The following is a 19,872-nucleotide window of genomic DNA, read 5'->3' as shown; positions in this document are numbered from 1 at the left end:
ACTAATTTCTGCCACACAGAATGCCAAAGATGCACCAGATTTAATAAAAAGGCATCTGCCTCTTAATAAATTAGGCACATCTTACCTTAGAGCACAGAGAGATCAACATTGGTGTATGAAAAACACCAGTGTTGATAAATGACCCCCAATGAGTTCCAAAACTAATAAACATTGAATACTGTTCTCTCTTATTCTACTTTGTATACCTCCTCCCCATCTTATTTTCTAAATCCTCCTTTCTCATCCTCCACCTCAGCCTCAATTACCTCCCTCTTTATTCTCCTACTCAGTCTTCAACTCCTCTTCTCTCATTCACCTATTACTTCCTTTCCTCCTTAACCCCTTGTCTCTTCCACTAACTTCTAAGCTTCCCATCTCATACTCCTACGCCTTAAACTCTATGGCTCTAAAAAACTTTTATATAACAATAATGCACACTACATAATACTGAAAAACTTTACTTATACATAATAAAATGAAAGTAGCATAGATATGTGTATATTATAATTAGAAAAAGAAAAAAACTGGCCTCCTCATCATTCCCCTTGATAGCCAGCCACACCTCTCCCAATCTCCTCATCGGTCATAACAACACTGTTATGAACGAGAGGAAATCAGACTAACATTAAGTGTAACAATTAACATAATTTGCAATCTCTGAATAAAAAATACAAAAATTTGGACTTCTTTCATGATTAATAAGAAGCCATTCTGCAATGACTTTGATTGTATATGCCCATGACTGCAGCACATGCTGCTACAATCAAGGGACTAAGTAAATCTATTACTGGAAAGTAAATCTTTTTTTTTCATTTCTAATTATTTTATACACATATCTGTTTGTAACACTATAGATTTTAAACTGATTCTGACAGGTAATGACTCTATATTGCTTACTTACTCCTTCTCCTTAATACCTAAACTAAAACTAAAAAGTCATAGAGTAACATTTGTCAAAGTACTTACAACACTACTGCGGTGGTAAAAAGTCATAGCTTCTGAGCTGTCCTACATTTAGACCATTTTCTACACTTAAAACAGGCATAGAAAATGGTGAATGAGACTAGTCTTCCGGTCTGTCCCCTTCCCTGTCCTCACATTTTAGACCTGGCGTTAGCAGGGCGAAGTTGCAGACAGTGGCGCAACTGTTACTCCTGACATATGCCTAATTTAGGTGTATTTCAGAATAATAAATGACCCCCTATATTGTTACGTTTGTTACCTTGGAGCATGCAGCGATCTAGTGTTGTTGATGTGATGTCACCCCTGCAGCAGGGTAAACAAAAGAACCTGAGGGCCAGCGCTGAATCTGTCAGGGAAGTGATGCTTAGTTCTTTATTGTAGTCCTTGGGTGGGTTCAAATTTTTAACAACAGGTTCCCCATTCAATAGGGAAATGCAGACATGCATCATAACACATATGTAAGAAGTCATAAATAAAAATACATCATATACTGTATATGGTCTTCACACACAAACATCAAAATAAAGAGAAATCCATGTCACTTAACACATTGCAGGTAATACAAAGGAGACAAACACATGTAGATTGGCCTTGAGAAAGCATCAGAGGACACAAAACAGCCATTGGCTGATCTACATGTGTTTGCTTACCAAGTGTTACCTGCAATGAAGCACAACATTTGTTTGGGTGGCTATTGTTAAATGGTGAGTGCCATGGAATATTATTTTATTTTATATGATGGTTTATCACTGATTGATGACATGTAGCACCATGATTTACTGGCAGTGTAGATTTTTTGCTTACTTACTAGCACTTTTGTAATGTAGAAGTTTGTGTTACAGTGCACACAGTCATTTCAATTGCCCTTATAGTTCTCCCAGTAGTCATAATACTCCTTAGGCCTCTTTCACACAAGTGATACGGATTGGCTCAGGATGCGTTCAGGCAAAACTCGTACCATTTGGCAAGCAAGTTCAGTCAGTTTTGTCTGCGATTGTGTTCAGTTAGAAAAAACGAATCAAAATGTACCGCACCCGCTGAGAAAGGAACGGTGAGTTCCTTTCTCAGCAGGTGCGATAAATTTTGATTCGTTTTTTCCACGGGCGTGAAAAAAAAACTAAAGATTTACATACTGTACAACATCTCCTAGCAACCAGCTGTGAAAAACACACGGAAGCCTTATTCACTTCTATGGGGCCAGGGCTGCGTGAGAAACGCAGAATATAGAACATGTTATTCTCGCACAACGCAGAACAGATGCAACACTCATGTATGCAGACCCACAGAAATGAATGGGTCAGGATTCAGTGTGGGTGCTATGCGTTCACTTCATGCATCATACTCACGCAGAAAACTCGCTTGTGTGAAAGGGGTCTTATAGTGCCCCCAGGAGTTATAATGCACCATATAGTGTCCCCAGTTGTTATTATGCGTCCTATAGTGTCCCCAGTAGTTATTGCATCACCTACAATGTCTCCAGTAGTTATAACCCCCCTATATTGCCCCGCTAGTTTCAGTGCGGGTGCTATGCGTTCACTTCATGCATCGTACCCACGCAGAAAACTCGCTTGTGTGAAAGTGGTCTTATAGTGCCCCCAGGAGTTATTATGCCCTCTATAGTGTCCCCAGTAGTTATTGCATCACCTACAATGTCTCCAGTAGTATACTATATTGCCCCGCTAGTTATATTGCCACCTACAGTGCTCCCAGTAATTATATTGCCCCTACAGTACCCAGTAATGAAAATGCCCCTTTTGGGTCTGAGTAGTTATAATCCCCCTATATTGCCACCAGTAGTTAAAGCATCACCCATAGAGTCTCCGGTACTGCCCCCTATAGTTATATTACCCCCTATAGAGCCCTCAGTAGTTATCATGCTCCCTATAGTGTCCCCAGTAGTTATACTGCCCTCAGTAGTTATATTGCCCCCTATAGTGTTCCCAGTAGTTATGTCTCCTATAGTGCCCCTAGTAGTAATAATACCCCATATAATATTCCTCATAGTGCCACCAGTAGTTATGTCTTCTATAGTGTCCCCAGTAGTTATAATACAACCTATAATGCTCCCAGTAGTTATAATGCCTCCTATGGTGCTAACATTAGTTATAATGCCCCATATAGTTCCCCCAATAGTTATAATGCCCCCTATAGTGCTCCCAGTAGTTATAATACAACCTATAGTGCCCTCAGTAGTTATTATAGTGCCCCCCTCTGGTGACTCCTCCATGCTTACACCGGCCTCTTCAGGCCTCAGCATGAGTTGACATACCCTGTATGAGGCCTGCAGTCTATGAGAGTGGGCATGGGAGCTAATGGCTCATGTGCCCTACAGCAGTATTCAACTGTATCACCGTTCTGAGTATGGTGAAACAGTTGTCTCACTTCAGCAAGTGGCATTTATCATGTAGAGAAAGTTAATACAAGCCACTTACTAATGTATGGTTATTACCAATATTGCTTCCTTGATTAATTTTTCTATCACATTATACACTGCTCGTTTCCATGGTTACGACCGCCCTGCAACCCAGTAACAGTGGGCGTGCGTGCACACTATAGGAAAAATGCCGGCCTCTCTGGTGGCTGGGAACATGGGAGTGCACAAAGGCTGGTGATTTTCTATAGCTTGCAAGCACGACCACTGTTGATGGATTGTAGGATGGTCATAACCATGGAAACTAGCAGTGTATATTGTGATAGAAAAACGAATCCAGCCAGTAAAGGAAGCAATATGGATAACACAATATTAACTTTCTCAACATAATAAATGCTATTTGCTGAAGTGGCATAACCCCTTTATGAGAAGGGGTTCTGAACTACTGTGAACATGAGAATAGGGTTCAGCCAGAAATATTGTTCTGCAATTCAGTTGTAATTTTAAAAACTGGATCTGGAGACCTGGTCAACCCCCCCCCCCCCCCCCCCCCCCCAGTTGCAGGCTATTTCCCAGTGTTGGTTTCTTACTGAAGCCAGTCAATCCATTTAAAGAGGACCTTTCACTAGTATACAAACTAAAAACGAACTCTATCTGTGGGCAGAGCGACGCCCAGGGGTCCCCCTGCACTTACTAGTATGCCTGGGCGCCGCTCCGTTCGCCCGGTATAGGCTCCGGTGTCTCAGCTCCGTCTGTTGTACTGGACTGATTTTTTGTAGGAGGCGTGTCCCTTGCTGCAGACTGGCTATGAGCTGTGCGCTGCGATTGGCCAGCGCTGCAGCAAGGGACACGCCTCCTACAAAAAAATCAGTCCAGTACAACAGACGGAGCTGAGACACCGGAGCCTATACCGGACGAACGGAGCGGCGCCCAGGCATACTAGTAAGTGCAGGGGGACCCCTGGGCGCCGCTCTGCCCACAGATAGAGTTAGTTTTTAGTTTGTATACTAGTGAAAGGTCCTCTTTAAAGAGTATAGTATATTCACATTTTACTGTAATTTATGCAATTGAAGATTATTTCCATAGACTTGAATGGGGTGGTTCTCAAAGAAGAATAATACAGTCGTCAAAATGTGTGCAACAAATCTGGCATGTGTCAATATACTGAAAATGAAAGAAGTAAACTGAAAGTATGAAGTGGCACTGTGGCCAAAGCAGGTGATGGGTGCAGATTCAGCTCTCACCAGTCCATAACCAACGAGCGGGGGCAGCACTCCAGTCCAGAGCTGTCTGACACTGGGGGGAATAAACCTCCCTACTGCACTGGGTGCTGCTTCTTCTCCTTTGTTTCTGAAAAAAAAAAGATTCATTCTTCAGTTTTATAGCAGTCACATTTTTCCGATAAAGATCTTGAAATCCATTATATAAATATTTGCAATCAATTCTTTGTTTTAGGGCCCTTTACATATGTTGATGATCAGGAACAAAAACCATTGGTCCCGACCATTGTCCTGTGTAGAAGTGCCGCCAGTCCCATCTTTGTCAGGGGATTGCATCTTTTGTCAGCAGAACATTGAATGGAGATTCCAAAAATAGGGTAGTAGGCGTGTTCGGCCATAGCATTGAATAGAGAGAGCTGAACCTCCTTGCAACGGGTCCCTGTTCTTGAGATAGCAGACTAGACATTTATGGCATACTGTGTGGTTATGTTCAGCTGGTGTAAAGGAAACTTTTCATTTTTCAGAGCTCATTTGGAAAATGAAAGGTGGAAGCTGATTGGTTGCTAGGGGCAACTAGGACAGTTTTCCTTTACACCAGTTTGATAAACCTCCCTCTAAGTGTCTGGGTGGGACAACCCAGTAAAAAATGAAGCTATCCATTAATTCTGCTCCAATGTAGACCTATGTATCCACACGGCAACAGACAGCAAATAACCCCATGTAGCCTGATCGGCAGCTGTACTTTACTACACAGAGTTTTTGTCTGTTACTATGGATAGCCAAAAGTTTGCACAGGAGGTGTACTAAAAAATTACAGAATGAAGACCTATTGCAAAGTTAGAGAACAGGTCACCATGAAATGCAGTGTAGTCTACAGGCAGAGCTGAGCAAATTGATATACAGTTACGTGGGAAAAGACTTTGAATTTTTATTTTATTTTATTCATTTAAATATCTGCTATTTTTTATTTCACTGTTCACTGGGGAGGTGTTATCAGTGATTACAGCTATCTATGTATACAAACCTACACAAAGAATGCTATTGATCACTGATAACACATCCCTCATGTATAACTATCACTGACTGACAACTATGTATGTACACACTTACACACAGAATGCTATCAATCACTGATATCACCTCCTCTGTGTACAACTATCAGTGACTGACAGCTATCTATGTATACACACTTACACAGAGAATGCTATCAATCACTGATAACACCTCCACTGTGTACAACTATCACTGACCGACAGCTATCTATGTATACACACTTACACAGAGAATGCTATCAATCACTGATATCACCTCCCCCCTGTACAACTATCAGTGACTGACATACTATCTATGCATACACATTTAGACAGAGAATTCTATCAATAACTGATGTACACAGAGGAGGTGTTATCAGTTATTGATAGAATTCTCTGTCTAAAAGTATATGCATAGATAGTATGTCAGTCACTGATAGTTGTACAGGGGGGAGGTGATATTAGTGATTGATAGCATTCTGTGTGTAAGTGTGTATACATAGATAGCTATCAATCACTGATAACACCTCCTATGTTTACAACTATCACTTACTAATAGCTATGAATGTACACACTTACACACAGAATGCTATCAATCACTGATAACACCTCCTCTGTGTATAACTATCAATGACTGATAGCTATCTATGTATACACACTTAGGCCCCTTGCAAACAAACGTGTCCGGATTAGGTCCAGATGCGTCCCGGTGCATTGCGGCAAACCCGCGCGAGTAGGTACCCAATTGCAGTCAGTTTTGACTGCGATTGCGTTCCGTTGTTCAGTTTTTATCACGCGGGTGCAATGCATTTTGCACGCGCGTGATAAAAAACTGAATGTGGTACCCAGACCCGAACTTCTTCACAGAAGTTCAGGTTTGGGTTCAAGGTTGTGTAGATTGTATAATTTTCCCTTATAACATGGTTATAAAGGGAAAATAATAGCATTCTGAATACAGAATGCGTAGTACAATAGGGCTGGAGGGGTTAGAAAAAATAAAATAAAAAAATTTAACTCACCTTAAAGGGGTTATCCGACTTAAATAAATCTATTCTAATTGCTTTTATTGTTGTCCATTGAAAGTTTATTAAAGTCACTTTCATAAGCTATCTATCACCATGTGTCCAGTTCAGTTCTGGTTCATGTGACCCCTGACGTCAGCAAGCCTGCTCTGGCTCTGACGTCTCGTTTACAGCCGTCTCCCTGCTTGAGGGTGTGTCCAGGCTCTGTAAACGAAACGTCAGAGCTCTGGTGCCCTCCCCCCTCCAGCTCTCCTCACACTGCCTCGGCTCTGCTCTGCTGATGACATTTCGTTTACAGCCGTCTCCCTGCTTGAGGGAGTGTCCAGGCTGTGTAAACGAGACGTCAGAGCTCTGGTGCCCTCCCCCCTCCAGCTCTCCTCACTGCCTCGGCTCTGCTCTGCTGATGACATTTCGTTTACAGCCGTCTCCCTGCTTGAGGGAGTGTCCAGGCTGTGTAAACGAGACGTCAGAGCTCTGGTGCCCTCCCCTCTCCAGCTCTCCTCACACTGCCTCGGCTCTGCTCTGCTGATGACATTTCGTTTACAGCCGTCTCCCTGCTTGAGGGAGTGTCCAGGCTGTGTAAACGAGACGTCAGAGCTCTGGTGCCCTCCCCTCTCCAGCTCTCCTCACACTGCCTCGGCTCTGCTCTGCTGATGACATTTCGTTTACAGCCGTCTCCCTGCTTGAGGGAGTGTCCAGGCTGTGTAAACGAGACGTCAGAGCTCTGGTGCCCTCCCCCCTCCAGCTCTCCTCACACTGCCTCGGCTCTGCTGATGACATTTCGTTTACAGCCGTCTCCCTGCTTGAGGGAGTGTCCAGGCTGTGTAAACGAGACGTCAGAGCTCTGGTGCCCTCCAGCTCTCCTCACACTGCCTCGGCTCTGCTCTGCTGATGACATTTCGTTTACAGCCGTCTCCCTGCTTGAGGGAGTGTCCAGGCTGTGTAAACGAGACGTCAGAGCTCTGGTGCCCTCCAGCTCTCCTCACTGCCTCGGCTCTGCTCTGCTGATGACATTTCGTTTACAGCCGTCTCCCTGCTTGAGGGAGTGTCCAGGCTGTGTAAACGAGACGTCAGAGCTCTGGTGCCCTCCCCTCTCCAGCTCTCCTCACACTGCCTCGGCTCTGGTATGCGATCGCTCATGCTCAGTACATACCAGAGCCGAGGTGATCTCTTCTCCAGCAGCAGGGTATGTTTGACTGTTTGTCCCTCCTGCATTCACTGGGGCTAGAGGTGGCATTTTGTAAACGTTATTACAGCCCTGCCCCCCCCCCCCTCCCCCACTAGTACACATTGAACACCCCCTGTGAAATATAAATAAATAATTGGCCATCATATTCATCATCATTATTCATCTATATAAAATCCTTATCTGCCACCAATATATGTATTTATCTAAGCAATATCCATATTGAATATATATTTGAATAATATAGATATTGCTTAGATACAGATACTGCTAATGATATTTTCACACTAGCGGCAGGACGTATCCAACAGGCTGTTCACCCTGTCGGATCCGCCCTGCCGCTATTTGCCCGTGCCGCTGGACGGATCCATTATTGCAATTCATTTTTAGACGGATCCGCACCTGGATACGTCTACAAATGCTGTCAGTTGTCACACTGATCGGCGGATCCAGCACTCACGCAGCTCTGACGACGGAGCTGCCTTGCGGATCCGGCGTTGCAAAACAACTGAAGGACGGATCCGTCCTTCCGGTCTGCGCATGAGCAGACCATGAAAACTGTGAAAAAGACTGCCAGAGGGATCCGTCCATCCACATGGCAAGCAGATAGACGGATCCATCCTTCTGGTCTGCGCATGCACAAACCGGGAATACTGTGAAAAAGACTGCCAGAGGGATCCGTCCATCCGCATGACAAGCGGATAGGCAGATCCGTTATTGCAATGCATTTCTAGACGGATCCGCACCTGGATCCGTCTACAAATGCTGTCAGTTGTCACACTGAGGCTACATTCACACTTGCGTTCAGAGCGGATCCGTCTGATGTCTGCACAGACGGATCCGCTCCTATAATGCAAACATTGGGATCCGTTCAGAACGCATCCGTTTGCATTATAGTTCAGAAATAAAGTGTAAAAGTTAGTCAGACGGATCCGTCCAGACTTTACATTGAAAGTCAATGGGGGACGGATCCGTTTGAAATTGCACCATTGTGTCAACTTCAAACGGATCCGTCCCCATTGACTTACATTGTAAGTCTGGACGGATCCGTTTGGTTCCGCACGGCCAGGCGGCGGACACCCGAACGCTGCAAGCTGTGTTTGGATGTCCGCCTGCTGAGCGGAACGGAGGCCAGCCATCCTGATGCATTCTGAGCGGATCCGCATCCACTCAGAATGCATTGGGGCTCTACGGATCCGTTCAGGGCCGCTTGTGATATCCTTCAAACGGAACCCACAAGCGGAACCCCGAACGCAAGTGTGGAAGTAGCCTGATCGGCGGATCCAGCAGGCACGCAGCTCCGACAACGGAGCTGCCTTGCGGATCCGGCATTTCCAAAACAACTGAAGGACGGATCCGTCCTTCCGGTCTGCGCATGGAATACTGTGAAAAAGACTGACAGAGGGATCCATCCATCCGCATGACAAGCGGATAGACGGATCCGTTATTGAAATGCATTTCTAGACGGATCCGCAACTGGATCCATCTACAAATGCTGTCAGTTGTCACACTGATCGGCAGATCCAGCAGGCACGCAGCTCCGACGATGGAGCTGCCTTGCGGATCCGTCCTTCCGGTCTGCACATGCACAAACCGGGAATACTGTGAAAAAGACTGACAGAGGGATCCGTACATCCGCATGACAAGTGTGTATTTTTTTATTTTTTTTTGCAAAGTGCAGAGCAGGGTGAAGGAAAGGTCAGATTGTTCACGCCCAGAAATATTCATGAGGCAGAGCTCAGGCTTTGTTGTTACACGCCCCCTCAGCATTGTACTTCAGCATGTAAACACAGCAATAACATAACCATGAAAAGGTGCAAGTATGGTTTTAACTTAAAGGTTTTAACTTGATGAAATCTAGCCTAACCAAATTATATGTATATCCTGATGGATTTTAAGTGTTTTTTTTTTTATTAACTCGGATAACCCCTTTAATGCACTTGTTCGCGCAGCCGGCATCTCTTCGCACAGCCGGCATCTCTTCTGTGATGGACCATATGATGAACGTAGTGACATCATCAAAGGTCCTATTCCTCACAAAAGAAAACAGAAGAGATGCCGGCTGCGCGAACAAGTGGATTAAGGTGAGTTAAATTTTATTTTTATTTTCTTAACCCCTCCAGCCCTATTGTACTATGCATTCTGTATTCAGAATCCTATTACTTTCCCTTATAACCATGTTATAAGGGAAAATAATAATGATCGGGTCCCCCATCCCGATTGTCACCTAGCAACCGCGCATGAAAATCGCACCGCATCCGCACTTGCTTGCGATTTTCACGCAACCCCATTCATTTCTATGGGGCCTGTGTTATGTGAAAAACGCACAAAGAGGAGTATGCTGCGATTTTCACGCAACGCACAAGTGATGCGTGAAAATCACCACTCATGTGCATAGCCCCATAGAAATGAATGGGTCCAGAATCAGTGCGGGTGCAATGCATTGCACCCGCACGGAAATCTCGCCCGCGTGAAAGGGGCCTTACACAGAAAATTCTATCAATCACTGATAACACCTCCTCTGTTTACAACTTTTACTGACTGACAGCTATCTATGTATACACGCTTACACAGAGAATGCTATCAGTCACTGATAACACCTTCTATGTGTACAACTATCACTGACTGATAGCTATCTATGTATGCACACCTTCACAGAAAATGCTATTAATCACGGATAACATATTCTATGTGTACAACTATCACTGACTCACAGCTATCTATGTATACACACTTACACAGAGAAAGCTATCAATCACTGATAACACCTCCACTGTGTACAACTATCAGTGATTGATAGCATTCCCTGTGTAAGTTTGCATATATAGTTAGCTATCAATCACTGATAGTTGTACACAGTGGAGGTATTATCAGTGATTGATAGCATTCTGTGTGTGAGTGTGTGTGCATAGATAGTTATCAATCACTGACAGTTGTACACAGTGGAGGTATTATCAGTGAATGATATCATTCTCTGTGTGAGTGTATATACATAGATAGCTATCAGTCACTGATAGTTGTACACAGTGGAGGTATTATCAGTGATTGATTGCATTCTCTGTCTAAGGCCGAATGCACACGGCCGTGTTCCGCGGCCGACAGCGGTCCGTGGTATGCCGGGCTAGAATTCACAGGAATCCAGCCCGGCATACCACGGACTGCTCTCAGCCGCGGAACACAGCCGTGTGCATTCGGCCGAAGTGTGTATACATAGATAGCTGTCAGTCACTGATAGTTGTACACAGAGGAGGTGTTATCAGTGATTGATCGCATTCTCTGTGTAAGTGTGTATACATAGATAGCTATCAGTCACTGATAGTTGTACACGGGGGAGGTGATATCAGTGATTGACAGCATTCTGTGTGTACATACATAGTTGTCAGTCAGTGATAGTTATACAAGGGGGAGGTGTTATCAGTGATCGATAGCATTCTCTGTGTAAGTTGGTATACATAGATAGCTATCGATTACTGATAACACCTTCCCCGTGTATAACTATCACTGACTGACAACTATGTATGTACACACATACACACAGACTGCTATCAATCACTGATATCACCTCCCCTATGTACAACTATCAGTGACTGATAGCTATGTATGTACACACCTATACATAGAATGCTATCAATCATTGATAACACCTCCTCTGTGTACAACTATCAGTGACTGATAGCTATTTATGTATACACACTTACACAGAGAATGCTATCAATCACTGATAACACCTCTTATGTGTACAACTATCACTGACTGACAGCTATCTATGTATACACACTTACATAGAGAATGCTATCAATCACTGATAACACTTCTCTGTGTACAACTATCAGTGACTGGCAGGTATCTATGTATACAAACATACACACAGAATGCTATTGATCACTGATAACACCTCCCATGTGTATAACTATCACTGACCGACAACTATGTATGTATACACTTACACACAGAATGCTATCAATTAGTGATATCACCTCCTCTGTGTACAACTATCGCTGACTGACAGCTATCTATGTATACACACTTACACACAGAATGCTATCATTCACTGATAACACCTCCCCCGTATACAACTATCAGTGGCTGATAGCTATCTACGTACACACACTTACACAGAGAATGCTATCCATCACTGATATCACCTCTCCTGTGATCAATGAGGATAGAAACAGTAGAGATTTACATGAACAAATGACAAGTTCTTTGAATTTTTCACCACAACTTTCTCTGCTCTAAAACATACTGTCTGCCGATTTTTTGGTGACAAGTCCTCTTTAAAGGGGTTATTCGAGATAGGGAATCAGTATCTGATCGGTAGGCCTGCTTTTCCTAGGCGGAGTGACAACATGTTCATGTGTCATATGGCCTAGGCGCAGCTGAGCCCCATTCAAGTGAATAGGGCTGAGCGCTCTACCAAGCACATCCACTATACAGGTCCTTCTAAAAAAATTAGCATATTGTGATAAAGTTAATTCTTTTCTGTAATGTACTGATAAACATTAGACTTTCATATATTTTAGATTCATTACACACCAACTGAAGTGGTTCAAGCCTTTTATTGTTTTAATATTTATGATTTTGGCATACAGCTCATGAAAACCCAAAATTCCTATCTAAAAAAATTAGCATATCATGAAAAGGTTCTCTAAACGAGCTATTAACCTAATCATCTGAATCAACTAATTAACTCTAAACACCTGCAAAAGATTCCTGAGGCTTTTAAAAACTCCCAGCCTGGTTCATTACTCAAAACCGCAATCATGGGTAAGACTGCCGACCTGACTGCTGTCCAGAAGGCCATCATTGACACCCTCAAGCAAGAGGGTAAGACACAGAAAGAAATTTCTGAACGAATAGGCTGTTCCCAGAGTGCTGTATCAAGGCACCTCAGTGGGAAGTCTGTGAGAAGGAAAAAGTGTGGCAGAAAAAGCTGCACAATGAGAAGAGGTGACCGGACCCTGAGGAAGATTGTGGAGAAGGACCGATTCCAGACCTTGGGGGACCTGCGGAAGCAGTGGACTGAGTCTGGAGTAGAAACATCCAGAGCCACCGTGTACAGGCGTGTGCAGGAAATGGGCTACAGGTGCCGCATTCCCCAGGTCAAGCCACTTTTGAACCAGAAACAGTGGCAGAAGCGCCTGACCTGGGCTACAGAGAAGCAGCACTGGACTGTTGCTCAGTGGTCCAAAGTACTTTTTTCGGATGAAAGCAAATTTTGCATGTCATTCGGAAATCAAGGTGCCAGAGTCTGGAGGAAGACTGGGGAGAGGGAAATGCCAAAATGCCTGAAGTCCAGTGTCAAGTACCCACAGTCAGTGATGGTCTGGGGTGACATGTCAGCTGCTGGTGTTGGTCCACTGTGTTTTATCAAGGGCAGGGTCAATGCAGCTAGCTATCAGGAGATTTTGGAGCATTTCATGCTTCCATCTGCTGAAAAGCTTTATGGAGATGAAGATGTCATTTTTCAGCACGACCTGGCACCTGCTCACAGTGCCAAAACCACTGGTAAATGGTTTACTGACCATGGTATTACTGTGCTCAATTGGCCTGCCAACTCTCCTGAACTGAACCCCATAGAGAATCTGTGGGATATTGGGATGAGAAAGTTGAGAGACGCAAGACCCAACACTCTGGATGAGCTTAAGGCCGCTAGCGAAGCATCCTGGGCCTCCATAACACCTCAGCAGTGCCACAGGCTGATTGCCTCCATGCCACGCCGCATTGAAGCAGTCATTTCTGCAAAAGGATTCCCGACCAAGTATTGAGTGCATAACTGAACATAATTATTTGAAGGTTGACTTTTTTTGTATTAAAAATGGGATGCATGGTTTCCATGACAACAGTGACTTAAGCCAGTAGTTACAAGGGTTTTCCCATCTCAACTTATGTGGCATATCTCTAGGACATGTCAGAAATTGCTGACCCACCAGGGCTATTTTCAGACCTCCTATAGCGGCCAATAGAGAGTGGCTACTCCTTCTAGTTCGGGGGCCCCACTTTGGAAATAGGACCCATACCGATATGACTTTTGTGGCATATCCTACTGACATGCCACAAATGCTGGGAGTGGAGAACCCCTGTAAAGTAAAAAAAAGGCAGGAAAACTATAAGAGTTACCACCCTGAACCCCCTCTGTCCCAGCACCACTTGCTTTGTTTTCCCAATTGCATCCGTGATGTGCCTAGTGATTCTGCACCTGACCGCAGCAGCCAATCACTGGTCTCAGCAGTCTTGTGCAAGTGATGTGCTGCAGCAGTTACATGCGGTATACAGACATGTCATTGCTGCAGTCAAAAAAACTAAGCCCGACGGGCGGTGCCGGAACAGAAGGGCTTTTTAAAGGGAAAGTATAATATGTTTTAATCTTTTATTTTTTGTAATGTATTCTAATACCTTTCCTGCCTTTTTTCAGTTAACTCAGATGATCCCTTTAAGGGTTTTGTACCACCCCTTTTATAAATGCAGACCTGGTGACAATGCACAGCACCTCTATAGCGTTACATGGCGTTATAGCCACATCATGACTATTATTTCAGTTTATCTGCTCTGCTACAGGAACAGAGAAACAGAAATTGCCTCATCAAGGCAGCACCAACAGAGCCAACTGACTAGAATGGGGGCAGCGCAGGGGTGCACCTAGCCTTTCTGCTGCCTGAGGCAAAAAACTGAAATGGCGCCCCTCCCTCCCCAAGGCCAATTTCTTAACCTAACCCCTTCCCTTCAGCCCATGGCCCTTGGGCTGCCCATCTCTTGCCCTGAGGCGATCGCCTCACCTCTCTGTCATGTTAGGGTCATGAACACGACCGCAATACGGGCACGGCCGGGCAGGGGCGTGTGCATGAGCCCTTACTATCATAAACAGCAGGGTATGCTATGCATTGGAGGCTTCTAATAGACGCAGCTAAGCTGCACAGCCTCCTGTGGGCACCAGGTAAACATTCAGAAGGATCGCATAGAAAATCAATAACTGCCACTAGATGGAGCCATTCTCCTGATGTCATCATCCTCGGCCTTACTTGTAACCTCCTTGGCTTCCTGTAGCTCCGCGCCTGGGGCCCTCCTCCTCATGTCGTCATCCTTGTTCCTCCTCCGCTTCCTGTAGCTCCGCACCTGGGGCCCTCCTGATGTCGTCATCCTTGTTCCTTCTCCGCTTCCTGTAGCTCCACGCCTGTGGCCCTCCTCCTGATGTCGTCATCCTTGTTCCTCCTCCGTTTCCTGTAGCTCTGCACCCTTCAGGAACCCTGCTTACTCTTGGATCCCCTCCCTCGCTGTTCCGCTGCAACTGCAAAGAAGCCGTTAGGTTACTATGACAACGATCACTATTGCTGTACACTGTTGTTAGGTGGTTTCTGATTGGTCAACAGTTCACTGCTCACGTGATTGTAATAGACCAATGAAATGTTCACATTATCAATGGCGCAAGCCTCTAGTCGCACTGTGTACTAGTGTCTCTACCAGGCTTATGCAGGGATGGCCTTAGGGGTGTGCGAACTCTGCCATCGCACAGGGCGCATCACTCCTGGCTGTGAAGGGGGCGCCACAGCACATTGGCTTGCTGCAGACAGGAGGCTGTAAGGTGAGAGATGAACAGCCTGTTTTCTGTGTTGCACTCCATATGAAGCACGCCTCCAGACGAGTCCTCCGCCCCTCCCCTCAGCCATGAGCAGTGAGCAGAGGACTAGAGAGGGCGCGGAACTACCAGCCTGTCAATTCAAGGCATCTACAGCAAGCAGAAGCTTCAGGATCTTCCGTGATGTCTCAGTCAGGTGATCAATGTTCTCCAGCTAGGTAGACTACAAGGGGAGGACTAAACTGGTGTGACTAGGGTAAACGTGTCATCTATATGGTGTGTGAATAGGGTGTCATCTATATAGAGTGAGGTGTGTGTATAGGTTGTCATCTATATAGAGTGAGGTATGTATAGGGTAAATGTCATCTATATAGAGTGAGGGGTGTGTATAGGGTGTCATCAATATAGTGAGGTATGTATAGGGTAAATGTCATCTATATAGAGTGAGGTATGTGTGTGTATAGGGTGTCATCAATATAGAGTGAGTTGTGTGTGTGTATAGGGTGTCATCAATATAGAGGGAGGTATGTGTGTATAGGGTGTCATCAATATAGAGTGCGGTATGTGTGTGTATAGGGTGTCATCTATATAGAGTGAGGTGTGTGTATACGGTATCATCTATATAGAGTGAGGTATGTGTGTATAGGGTGTCATCTATATAGAGTGAGGTGTGTGTGTGTGTGTGTGTGTGTATAGGGTGTCATCTATATAGAGTGAGGTATGTGTGTGTGTATGGGGTGTCATCTATATAGAGTAAGGTGTGTGTGTGTATAGGGTGTCATCTATATAGAGTGAGGTATGTGTGTATAGGGTGTCATCTATATAGTGTGTAGTCAATATGGTGCCTGTACAGGGTACATGTAGTCTATATAGTGTGTGTAATATATATAGTATTTGTGTAGAGTAAGTGTAGTCTATACAGTGTTTGTATAGAATAAGTGTATCTAACATGTGTATAGGGCAAGTGCAGAGGCGGACTGGCAATGTATTCCAGGTGGGTGATTTGCCTTAAGTATACTGTGGGCCGGCAGCAACTTTCCCTTCTTAGGGTACTTTCACACTAGCTGCAGGACGGATCCGACAGGCTGTTCACCCTAATAGCGGCAGGACGGATCCGACAGGGTGATCAGCCTGTCGGATCCGTCCTGCAGCTAGTGTGAAAATAGCCTTACATGGTGACATGATAATGAGATTGTAGCACAATGCACACCTCAGGCGACCCTACTGCGCTCTCATTATTATGGCATCAGCATAATAATGACAATGCAGCATATTGTAATGAGGGCTCCAAGCATGGCAGCCCTGCTGCTATCTTATCTTGCTGCCCAACCAGGGCACTACCAGTACCGCCTGTTGTCAGGTCCTTTGACACCTAAAGGCTGGATAGAGTCATAACAGACTTACTTACTAGTCCGCCCTCCAGGTGCTTCTCTCAATGCCATCATCAGCATGCCTCTGACGCTGTGCCCCATACCTCCCCCTGCCCCAGGACATAGGCCTGCATCACAGACAGTGGTGGGGAACGGGACTACGACAGGGAATGGTCAGTGGGAATGGACATTACTGGGGCAGTGGAGATGGACGTTGTTGGGGGCACTGGGAGGTTATTATTATTATTACCAGAGACACAATTAGGGACATAAGTATTTCTGGGGGAACTGTGGACGCCTTATTATTATTGGAGGCATAATAGGGGGTATTAGTACGACCAAGGGTATTGTGGAGGGTATTATTACCAAGGACACTATAATTATTATTACAAGGGGCACTATATGTGGTATTATTGCTTGAGGAACTATTGGGAGCATTATTATTAATGGGGCACAATAGGGAGCATTATTATTTTATGGGGAACTATTAGGACATTATTATTACGGAGTGCACTATAGAGGGCATTATTAATACTGGCAGAAGCACAGGTCAGGGTGCCAGGGTCAGGAAGATGATGGGAAATTGAGGATTGTGAGATGTTTGTGTGGTAAACTCTGCACTGGATGTACAGTAAGAGATATGTAGTGCTGAATTCTCCTGTATGTATGGTAGCTGATGGTGGCTCTGTGCTAAGTCCTCACCCCCATCCTCCATATTTTAATTAGAGACAAATGAAGGAGAAGGAAGTATTAACATGGCAGCTGGCTTCTTGTGTAAATGGGGCACTACATCTGCTGCAGAACAAATACTAATGTGCAGCACAATATATCATCTCTGCAGAAGGTCTGCTGTGACAGTATATTGTGCTGCACTGTGGTATTTGTTTCTGCTGGGGCAGTATAATCTACTGCAGTGTGGTATATAGTGCTGCAGGGACAGTATATTGCGCTATGGTATTTGGTTCTGCTGATGCAGTATTTTGTGCTGCACTGTGGTAATTGGTTCTCCTAGGGGAAGTATATTGGCTGCATCTTCTGTAAATCTGGGTCTGCCTACAACATAGGACCACATTTCGTTTTTTTCCAGGGCCTCTTTAAATTGTAGTCTATATAGCTTGTGTATAGGGTACGTGTCTTATATATAGTGTGTATATCGGGTAAGTGAGTGCTATTCTGTGTAAGTGTAATCTTTATAGTGTGTGTAGAGTCATTTCAGTCTGTCACCCTCAGCTGTGCTGCTAACCTGCTTTCCCTCCGCCTACTATTAACCCCACCCCCAGACCAAGTTGCGCTGCTGCTCCTATGGCGAAATAGTTTTTTCTGTGTAAGCAGGTAAATAGGGGAGTGGCTAGTCGGCCAAATGGCCGAGCCAGGTCTGGTACGGCAGCGAGGGGCTAGTCTATTACTTGGTAAATTCTATTACAGTGCGAATGAAATGTTTGGTTATTATAGTAGTGGAACAGTCTGGGAATCTTCCCGAAGGCCCGATGTTTAAGGTGCCAGGCTGTACGCTACTAAAGTCTTATGCAAGCGAGCGCCTGGACACAGCTAAGTATTAGCTTTTCAGATTTTTTTATGTGTATGTGTGCCAACTTTGAGGGACATTACTGGGGAGCCCAGGAGGACATATTACTGAAGGGACAGTGGGGACAAATTACTACATGGGGGCAGTGTGGGGGCAAACTACTACATGGGGGTAGTGTGTGGTCATATTACTATATGGGGGCTGCATGGGGGCAAATTACTATGGGGGATTACTATGTGGGGGCAATGCGGGGGAAATTACTGTGTGGGGGCATTTCTATTACAGGGATATATTAAGGAACATTATTTTTGGGGACACTATACAATCATTATTAACTGGATCACAATATAGGGTGTTAATATGATTAATGGGGGCACTCTAGGAGGCATTATAATTGCTTTAGACACTATAGGGACATTTGGGGTCATTTTTCAAAGTGGCGTAGTTGGCCATAGCAACCAATCAGATTCCACCTTTCATTTTTGACATCTCCTTTGGAAATGAAAGATGGAATCTGATTGGTTGCTATGGGCAACTAAGCCAGTTCTACTTTACACCAGTTTGATAAATGACCCCACTTATATCTACTGGGTTCACTATTGTTACAGCAGTATAGTACCTGGGGCATTGGGGAACACAACGGAAAAAGTATTGGGAGTGGCAGCAGGATCACATTGTCGGGAGACCAGGATGGGGAGGTTGATGCAAAAATTTAGCAATCTAACATGTCTGTGTAACAAACTCTGTAGAGATGAGATGCGGCTGAAAGAATTATTCATAGTGATCTGGGTCAAACGGAGGAGAAGAGGAAAGAGAAGGTCTACATAACAGGAGATGTCACTGTATGTAAGAGGTACAGACGACCGCAATACGGGCACGGCCGGGCAGGGGCGTGTGCATGAGCCCTTACTATCATAAACAGCAGGGTATGCTATGCATTGGAGGCTTCTAATAGACGCAGCTAAGCTGCACAGCCTCCTGTGGGCACCAGGTAAACATTCAGAAGGATCGCATAGAAAATCAATAACTGCCACTAGATGGAGCCATTCTCCTGATGTCATCATCCTCGGCCTTACTTGTAACCTCCTTGGCTTCCTGTAGCTCCGCGCCTGGGGCCCTCCTCCTCATGTCGTCATCCTTGTTCCTCCTCCGCTTCCTGTAGCTCCGCACCTGGGGCCCTCCTGATGTCGTCATCCTTGTTCCTTCTCCGCTTCCTGTAGCTCCACGCCTGTGGCCCTCCTCCTGATGTCGTCATCCTTGTTCCTCCTCCGTTTCCTGTAGCTCTGCACCCTTCAGGAACCCTGCTTACTCTTGGATCCCCTCCCTCGCTGTTCCGCTGCAACTGCAAAGAAGCCGTTAGGTTACTATGACAACGATCACTATTGCTGTACACTGTTGTTAGGTGGTTTCTGATTGGTCAACAGTTCACTGCTCACGTGATTGTAATAGACCAATGAAATGTTCACATTATCAATGGCGCAAGCCTCTAGTCGCACTGTGTACTAGTGTCTCTACCAGGCTTATGCAGGGATGGCCTTAGGGGTGTGCGAACTCTGCCATCGCACAGGGCGCATCACTCCTGGCTGTGAAGGGGGCGCCACAGCACATTGG

The 19,872-nt window shown here is 45.0% G+C and overlaps 1 long non-coding RNA gene across 1 annotated transcript; it reads right to left on the bottom strand.

The window, feature by feature from the left end:
* Positions 1-4,444: 4,444 nt before the first annotated feature.
* On the bottom strand, positions 4,445-19,596 carry LOC122926498. The gene is made up of 3 exons (XR_006387678.1): positions 19,338-19,596; positions 14,813-15,078; positions 4,445-4,684 (listed from the first exon to the last, which is right to left on the bottom strand). It is a non-coding gene; the product is annotated as an uncharacterized LOC122926498 (long non-coding RNA).
* Positions 19,597-19,872: the final 276 nt, after the last annotated feature.

This window comes from Bufo gargarizans, chromosome 2 (assembly GCF_014858855.1).
Source record: "Bufo gargarizans isolate SCDJY-AF-19 chromosome 2, ASM1485885v1, whole genome shotgun sequence".
In the NCBI taxonomy this organism is placed as follows: domain Eukaryota; kingdom Metazoa; phylum Chordata; class Amphibia; order Anura; family Bufonidae; genus Bufo; species Bufo gargarizans.
This window is presented reverse-complemented; position numbering and strand designations above follow the sequence as displayed.